Here is a 13,791-nt window from a genome sequence, read left to right as displayed (position 1 = left end):
TTCATATTCTTTCCTTTTTTTTTAGCCTAGAACCCTACTTTTAATAAGAATTTAATAAAGCAAAGTCAACTTTTTGCTTGATTGTCATTTTTTTGTTGTTCCCTGTGTTTTCTTTAAGTTTGTGGTGCTTCATTCTCTAGTGGTAAAAGCAGCATGAATTCCCCAGAATTTTGCAGCCAACATGGAAATACAGACAAGCTAAATAAAGCTACTGTGTGTTCTGGGTACACAGTTCTGCCTCTATACTATACAAGATAGTACCTATTCTTGTATGTTAAAAATAAAATCAAATTATAGGAATCACTGTCATACAAAGCTCAGACCATCAGTAACTAAAGCTCGGGAAATAGGAATCTGGCAGAACAAGGGAGATAAGGACAAATTGGACATTGAAACTCAGAAAATAGAACCACAACTCAAGATTTTCCACATTTGAAGTCTAATATTCCACTTACATTTTCAAGCAGAAAGAGCCCTTTGCTGACACTCCAGTTTTTTAGAGTGGATTCTTTGAATAGTTATTTAATTAAGAATGTTAATGGTTATGAAAATGTAAGGGATTGTGCAAAGAGAATGTTAAAAGGTGCAAAAGAGAGGGGAAAGGAGATGGCATGATCAGCCAGAATACAGAGGATCTCTCACATCATTGTTTCACAACTTGGGAGAGATTTCCCTTTCCATTTTTTCAGGGTGTATAGCCATTTGAGAACACCCAAGATCAAGCTATGCCTGTCAAAGCCCCATGCTGTGTCATCACGTTGCTGGTGGCTAGGAGCCAGCACTGTCATCACTTGGTTTTGTGCTGCTTAGGGCAGAAAATCTGATTGTTCAGCAACATGTAATCAGCTTAAAACAAATCTGGAAGATGTTACCCAAAGACTAGATGATATCCAGGCCCTGAAACCTTGAGCAGACAAAGAAAATGAGGGATTTTCTTTGAGATAAAAACTCTATCTGTGGCAAGAAACTTGAGAATTTGGAACAAGATTCAACTCAATAAGTTTAATAGCAAATCTTTTAAAAAACTGGGATAGCAATCCCAACAAGCAGGTCTTATATATTAGTGAAAGAAGCCAGGATACAATTTCTAGAACCATAATTTCTTTCTTTGATGCCCAGAAATCACTTAACATATTCCTCAGGGAAGTTATGCTCCCATGAGAAGTAGAGTTATATTTATGAAAAGCCAAGATAGATGTCTTAAAAGTTGAGCTACATAGCATGTGATTTGTGACCTTGTATGTGTCATTTGTCTTCATCAAACTTTTGAAAAAGTAGAGATAGGAATACTAGTTCTACTACTATTTTGCTACAAATCCCTTTATCTTTTCTTTCTTCCATGTTTTCTCTCCCATCGTATGTAATACTGATGCAGCAGAAGAGAGGTTTATGATATGACATAGAGTTATTAGCAAGGGATTGCTCTCTAAATTATAAAAACCTGTTCTCCAAGAAAATGCACCCTATCTCCCCTTGCAATCCATGGCTTACTCCTCTTGTTTTCTACCCACATGGCCTCTGACGCTAATGATGATCAAGGGCAGCAAAACAGAGTTATTACTGGAGTTAGCATGAGAAACTACAAGATTCTGGGTGATAAGTCCTGAATCCAAACCCAAATTTATTCATGAAGGCTTTCTAGAAGCAAAGGCATTTAGTGAATCTTAAAAAGAGCAAAAATAACTAATGCTTTTTGAGCACTTACGTTCACCAAATATCACTGTACATACTTTATTCCTATTATTTTATTCATTCCTCATGATAAATTCTTGAAGGAAATATTCTGATTATTTTCATTTTGCATTGATGAATCTAAGGACAAAGAGAGGTTAAATAATCTGCTCAACCCTTCCATGCAGCAAATAGTAAATCTGAACCTGCAAGCTCTAAATCCAAAAAAAAACACACTTGTTTCCACAACTCTCCATTGCAGTGGTGTGGAATTGCCCAAAGAGGAAAAAGGCAGAACAAGATGTGAATAAAGGCACAAAGGAATGAAAGAGGATTTGTGTTCAGAGACCTACATTTGAAGAAGTCTGTAAGAGGAATTATTTAGACGCTGGTTATGATCAAGTCCATTAGTATTATGTTTTGCTGATTTATAAATAGCTGGGTAAATATTTACTACCAACTAGTATACTTTTCCTGGCATCTTCTGGTATCCAATGATATGTCTTTTTATCTGCTAAGCCATAAGGCATCAGTTTTCTTGAAAAAGAGTTGATAAAACAGAAACAGAAAATATCATTTGGAATTGCAAAATAACTTCAGATTACTGTGTTTATAAGCACTAAATTAGTTGTGGCATAAAATTTTGACCTCAAAGACAAGTCTTGGATTAATTCCTCATTAGTGAGAGTAGGCCTTTATAGTTAATACAAAGTCATTCTACAGGTTGGGTGTAGGGTCAAGGAAAAAATCAGGGATGATAGAAACCTTGGAGAAGGTAGAGTCTCTGAGAGAAAAAGGGAATTGCCCCAAACTCCATGTAAAGTTCCAGAGAGCCAGCAAGATCTAAAGTTTCCCATTACTCAGTATCATAGGTACAGAAGCCTAAAAAGACTTCATGGAGCCTCTACTTAGGAAGACTAGAAAAGTAGAGGGGAAGCAGATAAAGTCTATCTAGGATCCAGAGAAAAGCAGAAAAGCACCTATGAGAGAGCTGGCCTAGAGAGACCATGTGATTGCAATAGGGGGAAGGAAGCAGCAAAACTTGTACTTATTAGGGAGCAAAAGTCACAGAGTGATCTAGGACTCAATGGTATCCCAATGGATAGATGCTGTCAACCTGGACTACATAAATTTCTCTTGTGCCACCCAACCCCTATACCTTGACCAGGTAGTCTTTATAGTTTTAACACTAGGTACTCCTTTCTCAAGGACTGAGCTTAGAGATGAGAGACTTTATTCAATGGGGATTTAATTTTGAATATATGGTGAAAAGAAGATCAAAAGAGAAAATTAGTTCAGGTACAGAAAAATAAATTTAAGTTTCTATACACCTAAATTTGTGACTTAACATTTCATGCCTACTATAGACTCATCTTATTATTTGGTGTGATTTTGATTTTGATTTCTCAAATGTATGAGAAAATTGAAGGAATGTACTGTCATATGGACTTTAAGGAAAACATCAACTGAAGAGGATAGATGAAGCTATAGTAGGGAGAAAGCAGTTAACAGGGAGCAGAATGAACTCTTACCTGATGAGCTGCTCTTTCCCATAAATGGACAGCATAGTAATTTTCTACATGTGTATCCACACTGTCTCAACTAATGTTCAAACAATTGCACTTACTCCTTTGTCACCATTTTTATCTATGTATAACAACTGAAGAACACTTTATTTTTCCATCTGTGGACTCCCTCATAGATGTATGAATTTACTTGACAATTATCCTAGCCTTTGTTTGGACTGGTCTTGCCTTCCTTACTCTTGGGGTGATTCATACATTCAGATCTTCATTCCTTAACTTTTTAAGACCTTCTTAAATGTCTGCAGGTGCCTTATCCAGTACTGTTTAGTGACTAAATGTAGATTATGAAGGTCACATGTTTTCTCTCATATATGGAAGATAGATACAAATACAAGCATTATCATATATACAGAGAACATGTTTCCAATAGTGTAACTATTAAAGGAGACTAGGGAAAGAGGGAAAGAAGAAGAGAATGATAAGAGAGTGAGTAATATTGAAATAGATTGCATCTGTGTAGGAAGAAGATACAACAAAACACACTGAAAACTGTTGAACAATATGAGAGAGGGGAAAATGATAAGGAAGATTAATAGAGGGGGTTAGAATGCTTAAAGTACAATATATTTATGGGTAAAATATCAAGGCAAAAGCCTCATTGAACAATGAACAGACACTTAAATAATGAAGGACAGAAATGTAAAATGGGTCATGTTAAAGGAAGGATATTAGCAAGAGGGGAAGGGTAAATTAAGAGGGTAAAAAAGAGTGAATATGGTTGATGTACTATCCATAAGTGTGTGAATATGGAACATTGAAAACTGTCCAATTCATTTTAAGAAGGAAAAAGGGGAAGAGGGAGAATAATTAAGGGCATGAACCAAACTGGGGTACATTGTATGCATATATGGAAATGTCACAAAGAAACCTTCTGTACAACTATTATGTACGAATAAAAACATTCAGAAAGAAATATAGAGGAAATGAAGAAAGAGAAAGAGAGAGAAAAAGAGTAAAGAAAGGAAGAAAGAGAGAGAAAGAAAAAGGAACAAAGGGAGGGAGGGAGGAAGGGAAGAAGGGAGGGAGGGAGGGAGAGAGGAAGAAGAAAATTCTGCTTTGTATCTTGTATTGCTTCATAACAAATAACTATAAAACTTAATGGCTTAAACCACCTATTTGATTTTACTCGCAGATTGATGGTTCAGGAATTCAGAAAGGGTTTCACAAGTTGCTTCCTCTCTCACCCACATGGCCTCAGTGCATCAACAGATACTGGAATCCTTTTCCAGCACTTCTTCCCTCACATATCTGGTGCCTCAGAGCTTCTTTCCTCTCAACCCCTCTCCACATGTCATCTCATCATTCAGATCCTGGGCTTCTCCCAGCATGAAGAACTTAGAAATTCTCATTTTTCCATGATCCTGGCATTCAAGAGCTAGTGTTCTCAGAAAAAGAAGTACTGGCATAGTATCATGTCTTTCATATTCTATGGAAGGAATGTCAAAGTATTTGCAGCCATATTTAATAATCAAGCATTTGCAGTCAGGTGGTTGGTTGGAACTAAAATCATTTGGAAGCTCTTCTAATCTGGGTATCTATGTTGACTCCTTCAGTTATTGTTGGAAATTGAGCTCAGATGAGGCTATTGACTAGCATGTCTACTCTACACCTCATCTCACTGTGTAATTTTTCATGGTATAACATCTGGATTCTTAAGAAAGGGTCATAAAAATTATCATTAGAAGAGAGGCTGTAACATTCTGCTTTAATCTACTGGTTAAACAATTCATTAAGAATAAATGTATGACATCAGTCAGAAGAAAGAGTTTTTGAGTTTGACGCCAAAAGCACAGCAAAAAAGCAAAATTGGGTTGCATCATATTGAAAAAGCTTCTTCACAGCAAGAGAAAAAAATTAACAGTGTGCAGAGACAATTTAAAGATTGGGAGAAAATATTTCTAATCCCCTAATATAGGGCTAAAATAATAAAGCATATTAAAAATTAAAAATATTTAAGAAATTCAGTATCAAGAAAACAAGCACAGAAAACAATTAAAAAATAGGCCAGGGATCTGAATATGCATTTCTCAAAAGAAAACATACAGGCCAACAGACATGAAAGCATACTCAATATCACATCATCAGGAAATGCAAACTAAAATAGCAGTAAAAAATAAAAATACAAAAAAACAGGCTTGAGATATCTCACACCTGTCAGAATAGTTATGAAAATATGAAAGGCAGCAAATGGAGAGAATGTGGGGAAAAGTGAATCCTTATATACTGTTGGTGAGAATATAAATTAGTATAGCAATTATGGAAAATTATACAGGTTTCCTCAAAGAACCACAAATAGAACAACTATATGATCTAGCAATGTGACTTCTGGAAATTTACACTAAAGATTTGAAATCAGGATGATAAAGACAACTCTGTACTATGTTCATTACAGCAATGATCAAAATAATCAAGTTATAGAACCAATATAAGTGTCCATCAACAGATGAACAAATAAAGAAAATGTGATAGTTAGACATAAGGAATACTATCCAATCTTTAAAAAGAAGGAAATTCTCTTATTTGCAACAATATAATTGGAATTAGATATCATTATGCTAAGTGAAATAAGCCTGGAACAGAAAGACAAATTTATATGTTTTCAATTATAGGTAGAATCAAAAAGGATTAAACTCATAGAAGCAGAACAGAATGGTGGTGAGAGAGGCTGCAAGTAGAGGGGATGGGAAACAATGGTCAAAGAATATAAAATCTCAGACAGGAAGAATTTTTTGTTTTATTGCACAGTGTGGTGAATATCATTAAATAATAGAATACTGTACATTTCAAAACTGCTAAGAAAATAAATTTCAAATGTTCTCACTATCACAAATGTTAAGTATTTGAGGTGATATGTTAAGTAGCTTGATTTAATTATTCCACATTGCATTAATAAAATATAACATCACTGTGTACTCCTTAAATGTATACAATTATATATTGTCAATTTGCGATTTAAAGCAGAAGACCAGCTTAAATTCACGGGGAGGGAAATTAGATTCCACCTCTTAATATGAGGCGAAGTACTTCCCAACTTTTATCAAGGTTGCAAGGAAGGGCCTTGTCATTCTAGGTCATGGCTGAATATGATACTTTGCCACTGCATTGCATTCTGTCAGACAACATTGCTTTTCTTACTGGTTATATATTTTATGCAATGAAAGACCATGGTTCATTGTACAAGTGATGCCTTAGCTTTTACTATACTAAGAGGGACCCTTAGCAGTGACAGATTAAGCCATATGAAACGATTAATACTCAACGAACTTTGACCAACAGAAATTGCAATTTCACACCATTCAACTTAATATTTTAGGTGTTCATGAGCATTGAGATATGTAGCTAAACAAGAAAAGTTTACATTCATATTCAACAAATTAATAAGGGATTCTTTGTTATGTTAACTTTGAAAAAGGGCACTTTACTCTAGGCCAAGGTGGCCAAACCCACATTTCTGTCTTCTGGTTCCTGAGTCCCTAAACCCTTCCTGCCATCGATTCTCAGGATTTATGAGGCAAATGGCTACATTTGGCTAAGACTTGAAAAGGCCTACTATCCAAACTTATCCCCTAGGGAAGAAAGAAGGGCAATCACTGTGTCAATAGCAATGAATATATTCTCCTTTATATCAAACCGTCCATTTTTCTTTGTGACTTTCCCAGTGTTGCTTCCCACATGAAGGACCTGTCTTACAATTTACTCCCTACTGGAGAACTTTGCTATAATAGGTCTCCTGTGAAGCAACCCACAACTCTTAAAATTAGGGAAGATAGCCAAACCTCAAAACTCAGAGCTGACTACTTGCTGAGTTGGCATATTTTAGGAAGGCATTGTTATGTGTCAATAACTCTCTCATACTATGGTTTATATGGTATAAAACACTCAACAAATGTAAATTATTAACAGAGATGTGATTATGACTCTAATTCTTTCTTTGTCTTTTCATTGCTTAAACAGTATGAATGGAAGCAAATCTGCCTTCTGTCTCTCACCTCAGAAACTTTCAATATTTAATCACAAATGCTTCAAGTCACTATGATGTTTCTGACCTCTAAGAGATTAAGTTTCATGTCTTCTACATGAGGTTTTAAATCCAACACCGGGAGCTTGGGACTCTGATTTGCTATTTGAGGCAAAGCATACTGATAATAACACTTCTGATTCCAGAAAACCAGAGTAGACAAAACTTTAAGTGGGTATTGGAATAAAATGGATTGTCTCTCTCAGTGATGTCCTGCAGTGCATCACAAGAGGGTGTGAAGTCACATTATCTCAGTAGAAGAGAAGGGCTGCTGACTAACAGTTCTCTCTTTAAAGAAGTCTGGGCTCTGCTTGGTGTTTGGGCTGAGATACAAAACAATTTCTCTATTTTCCAAATAGTTCACCCCTCCCTAATTATAGCTCTCAGATGAATGTTTTGTTACCATCAGAAAGCAGGCAAAGCAGGAAGGAAATAATCAGGCATTTTCACTTAGAACATTGAATTTTAATACCGTTTTTCCTCTTGCTACCAAACCTTTCAATTTTACTTCTTACATGTTTTAAGTATAATCAATTTTACCTTTCAAGATATCATTCCTCATCCATAAAATTATACAAAAAATTGCCATAAACAAGCTGGCTGAAAAGGAACAATTGCATATTTTTAAAGAAAAAATAACCTTCATGTTTATAGAAATAATAAAAACCCATGCAATACTTCTTTTAAAGATCTTGCTCTAAACAAACTGAATTATTCATGCATAGAATTGTACAGCATTAGAACACCTGTTTTCAATCATGCATAATGTAAAATCACTCATTACCTCAAAAGAGCCTCTACATCTCCAGCAATCAAATGGCATTGAAACAGCAAAACAGGTGCCTGGCAGGTGGATCCAAGCAGATGTTTTGGGCTTGCATGTCTTTTCTTGTACAGGTGTGATGATCTTGTTTTCAACTGCATAATTGCTATTTAAATAGGTAACATTTAATTCTTATGTACTTTAATATTTATTTTTGCTTCTTCATTTCCTCCCCTTCTTTGCCACTACTGGGCTTAAGGTAGATTTCAAAGCTTTCAAGATCCTGTAAGGTGGAATAATATGCCAGGGGAAAGTTCAATTCCTTTCTTAGAAGTCCATGGTATAGGAACACTTTGTTTTAAAAGTACACAGACTCTGGGTGGGCAAGTGGGGTTTCAGCAGCAGTACTAACTACTGAACAGGAAAGGAAAAGTTACTTTCCTTTTGTAGGTATCATGTGAAAGTCATAGTTAACTATTTCTACTGGGCATACCAGGAATTTTAAATTATTTGATGCAAATCTATGAGTGCAAATCAGATAGAGAACATCTTTCTTCAGCTGCCAATAGATACTTTATTGAACTTCTACAAAGATAGCTCTGTGTGCATTCTCCTTGTGAGGCATCAAAACGCATTTGCTTAAGCATGTTTTAGTAAAACATCTTTAAGTCTCAGCTGGAAATAGGGTTTTCTCTTCCTACTGGATTTATCCAATATAAATTCATTCAAGCAGAATAAGTAATACAGCTTTCCACAGGGGGTGTTCCAGTCACCTTATTTCTTTGTCTGTTTGTACAGTTCTTCTTTTTTCTTTTTTAATAATCAACAAATTTATTGTCACTGGAAAGTGCTATATAGAAAGCTGCAAAGACAGGAAACTATTTATGAGAACAGGTGCAATATGAATTTCTATGGCATCCCATCAATGTTATCCTTTTCTGCAAATCCTTGTGCCTCTTTTTGTCATGGTTGACAGTGAGTCAGACTGCCTGACTTAAGTTAGAAGTCCACTCTACTGACACAGTTGGGTGTTTGGCCATCCTTATAGCTCAATTACTGAAGTCACTTCCATACCAAGCAAGTGAACTTAGGATCATACTAATAACAAAACAGATCTTTAGCATGCTTTATAACACCATTTACATTTTAGGTGATCTATGCAAGGTATTCTAGTACTTCTATGTAAAGAGAATGATAATATCAGTCCAAATATGATATTAATCTCATTCAAGTATCCAGATATTTCTAATATCCAGATATGTGGCATCATTCATGTAGAACAATGACCTGGGACATCTTGACATCCTTTCCTCAACACCTTCCTAAGGAGGGTTTGGCTTTGGGAAGACATGATCATTATTAGTTAGTCATGTCATGTCTTTTTAAAATGAAAATAACCTAAAATATGAATAACCCTATTGTACTGATTTTACTGAACTGTTTTAGTCATTTAAGTTAATTTGATGGATTTTTAAGGCCAGAGAGTTAACCTTCAGGCCTTAATTTTTGCCTAAGTCTTATTGATAAGTTGCTAGAGACTCACCTCTATCATAAATACAATGAGAATGAAATGTCTGTTGTGGTATGCATTAATCAAATAACCCACTAATTAATTAATTTAATTTATTTAAACATTAGTTATTGATATTTTATTGCTATAAATCATTTTAACCACTTGTTGTGCATGAATTAAGATCCAGTTCCAAGTAGTATTCATTGAGGGAAATAAGGTAAATAGATACAGGCATGATCAAAGAAAACAATTTCAATCCCTTCAACTCAGGTACATACTCCAATGCAAAATATCAGTATACTACATAAAAATAGGTTATCCTGAAGTCTATTCAAAGTGAAGTGTGTTCTCAAAAAAATCATCTTTAAAATCATGAACTTTAGTTTTTAACTGTCTTCATCTTAATTTTTAAAAATTGCTTACTTAACTAATGTACAAAAATAGAAAAAATATGTATATTGATGTGGTGCTATGTCATTTTGTTTTTTAAAGGTTTCATTGTTCTATTTCATGTAAGTATGTAAAATACACTGACCATATTCACCATCCTTTATCCCCTCCACTTACCCATCTCCCTCCCAGAAGTACCCACCCTCTCACAGGACCTATTTTATGCTTCTATCCTTCATTTTCAATTTCAAAGTCAGTGTCCATGTGATGTGCCAATACATGAGTGCATTGTGTAATGCTCAAATCTGGTTAAACATATCTATCTTCTCAAAACATTTTTCTTTTCATTATGGAGAAAACATTTAGAATACTTTCTTCTAGATTTTTGAAATGTAAAGTTTATTGTTGTCAGCTATAGTAAGGCTACTAAGCAATAGCACCCCAGAACTTCTTACCCCCATCTAACTGTAACTTAGTACCCATTAACATACCTTTCCCCATGCCCTCCCATCCTCTATGACACTCAATTTCTATGTTTTTTATATTCCACATTTGCATGATCATGCAGTACTTGTCTTTCTGTGCCTGGCTTAATCCTAATAGAAGTGTGCTACCAAATAAACTTTCCTTAGAAGCCCACTAGAAAAGACATGGCATATTTTAAAACAAAATTAACAAGGAAAACTGCTTTTTAAAAAAAAATTAATAAGTAGAATTTTATAGTCTAGCACATTGGGGTACAGTGGTAATTTTTATTTTCAACTTGATTTTATTAAGAAATGCCTAGAAGATTAGTAAAACACACCTGTGGTGTGTCTGTAAGGGCGTTTCCAAAGATGATTAGCTCATGACAGCTGTGACCTAATGAATGGATGAACCCCTGGATGAATTCGTAATATGATGGCATTATTGGGAATTGATGAACGGTATGAAATGAGGCCTCGTTGGTAGAAGTAGTTTGATCTAGTAGAAACAGGTCCCTGGATGCATATTGTTGGGGGCTATATTTTTCCCTGACTCCCTCCTATATTCCACTTTTATCTGCTTCTTGACTACGATGATGTGAATTGCTTTGTTCTACCACAATCTCTCCACTGTGATGGACTGACATCTCTGAGACTGTGAGCCAAATAAATAATTCCTACCAGTAAGTTGTTTCTGTCAGATGTTTTGGTCACAACAATGCAAAGTAACTAATACATAGGGGAAGTACAAGCTGGTGACAGCTGCTGAATTGATAGAGAGGTGACACGTTGACAATATTCTGATTTCGTACATAGTCTCTCTTCCTCAAGCATCAGAGACTACTGTCTCTCATAGAATGCCTGTTTTATTTATGACATTTACAACATTGGGTTGGTTTCTGATTTCTTTCCTTTGTAAATCAATGTAGATTCCTGGAGTGTTTCAAAGATGAGACATAATTCTTTCAATAAGATTTGAAAATATGCTTTCACCTATGTGGCCTACATCATTTATTCTCCCACCTCCACATCTTGCATTTCCTATAGCCTATCCCAGGGCTCTGTTTCCTCAAACCAGGGCTGATTTTAAATGTTTTGTCTTCCTTGGCAAACAATATGTAACTATGAAGTTGTACCATTAGAAATGAGTATGACTAGAGCTCTGCAATTTTTAACTTTTCTCTTACAGATAGAGTGACGGTCTTTTCTAGATTATACAAATAAAAATATCTTGAATCACTAAATGAGATCACCCATTCTGCCATTTTCCTTTTACTTACTATTATAAAATTACTTTTCAGCATTCATTCTCTTAAAACTTACTTTTGTAATCTTTCAGTTATTTTTTATTTTTATGTTTGAATTAGCATACATTAATAATATGACAATTAGTGGAATCTTTAAGTTCTAAGTGAAACAATTTTCCAAGTTTGGGGGGAGTTTACTTTCTTCAGAAGTGAGGGACTGACAGGAACCTACCATAGATTGAAATAAACTATAGACTAACGAGTTTCAGTATTAATCAAAAAATCCATGATCTAGAGCAACATATCATCTCAACTCAAATTATGACTAATGTACCAAGTTAAATGTACACTAACTATAGCATTCAGTTTTCTGACCCATTTTTCAAGATTCCCATTCCTGTGAAGTTCATTAAGTGCTCCTAATCCCCATTTCTGTCATATCTAGGTGTAAGGTGCCAGTTCATTGTTTGTGGGTAATTTGGTTATTCATAATAGACCATTTGAGTGACAGCAAAAATGGATATTACCAACCCATAAATAAGTGGCAAATAATTTATAGGAACAAAATAGTATAAACACATAATTTATTACTACTCTCATTAAAAGGAATTCTACCTACACCATTTCTATTTATTCCAATGTAGATGAAAACTTTCAAATAAAAAAATGAAATAAAATTTACTAATGTGCTAAAAATAAAGCTTTAATGATTCCAATCGTATTTGGGGATTTTAAAGTTCCTAATTGTTATCACTTTGGATATCAGCTCCATTATATTGTATAGAAACAGACAGAGAACTATTTTTCACATGGTATATGCCATAGCTCTATTTCCTGTTTTTAACATTTTAGAAAATAATTACATTAGTATTATATGGGGTGGGTTGCCCTGGGTTACCTTGTTAAGAGAACTTGTTCAAATTTTTATATGAAACATGCTTCTATACATAGTTATCACTCATTTTTACTATAGCTCAGGTGACTCTTCTATGCATGAGACAGCATTTTTCTTAAACTTAGACAAATTAATTAAATTTATAGAAAAAGTTAAGATTTTCACTTAATTATATTTAATTATTTTTAAACAAATTAAGTAAAAATGAAATTTAAAATCTGTCTTTATAAAAGCAATAAAAGAAATCTGTTCTCCAGGAAAGTTTCATTTAAATCAAGGTTTTATGTAATATCAGCCATGTATTATTTAGCCATTATTTATTAGAATTTCCTCATTTTTATTTTGGATACCTATAATACTACTCAAAAATATGTATGGATAATTTATTGTTCATAGTATCATCATAAACACATACATATTTAAACATTTCACATGATCTTATTTTCCCCACAAAATACATTAAAGTCACTGTATATACAACTCAAAACTATAATAAGCCTTAGATATCAGGAATAGTCTCATATTTATAATTGCATGTTGTTCCATTGTTTTTTGAAATAAGTCAGTGAAAAGATGGGGATTTTTGACAAAGTGAGAATGGTATTTTAATTACCATAATCAAACTTAGTAAATGCATACTATGTACATAATGGACCTGAGAGAAGATGTTAAATTAAAATAGCAGATCAAGAGGTACCTGAGGTCAAATATTACAATATTTTGTTTAGTTAGAGGCAATGTAATATTACACTTGACAGTGACACAAGTATTTATTGAATCCAATCCCATTTGAGGCAATCGTGTCAGCACTTGGAGTATGTCACTGAAAAATATCAGAAAAAGCTCTGTCTTCATGGAGTTTGTGTTCTAGCAAGTGCAGGACAGTTGTCTGAGTGATCTTGGCCCAATCCAATTCTTCTCTTTTCTCACCTGTAGTTCTCAAGAGTTGGTATAGCTTGTGCTAGATCACTATATTCTAAAGTAAGGAAGAACTGACCAGACAAACTGTTCTGTTCCAATCAACAACAGTTAGGTTCCTGTCTGCCATGCCATGCAATGACATGTTCTCCCTTGGGTATAAAATCCACATGTGCTGCTTTCAGGGTCCCTCAGTTGTGCCATAATGTTGGAAAACAGTCAAATGTGATTCTATCCACCCTGTGAAGCTTGAAAGGCCAGCTCCACATGAATTTAAGGCATCTATGAGCTCTTGCTGTCTATTGATATGAAATAAAGTTACTTCA

The sequence above is a fragment of the Castor canadensis genome, chromosome 4, assembly GCF_047511655.1.
Source record: "Castor canadensis chromosome 4, mCasCan1.hap1v2, whole genome shotgun sequence".
In the NCBI taxonomy this organism is placed as follows: domain Eukaryota; kingdom Metazoa; phylum Chordata; class Mammalia; order Rodentia; family Castoridae; genus Castor; species Castor canadensis.
The sequence above is the reverse complement of the archived record's forward strand: the minus strand, read 5'-3'. Positions refer to the sequence as shown.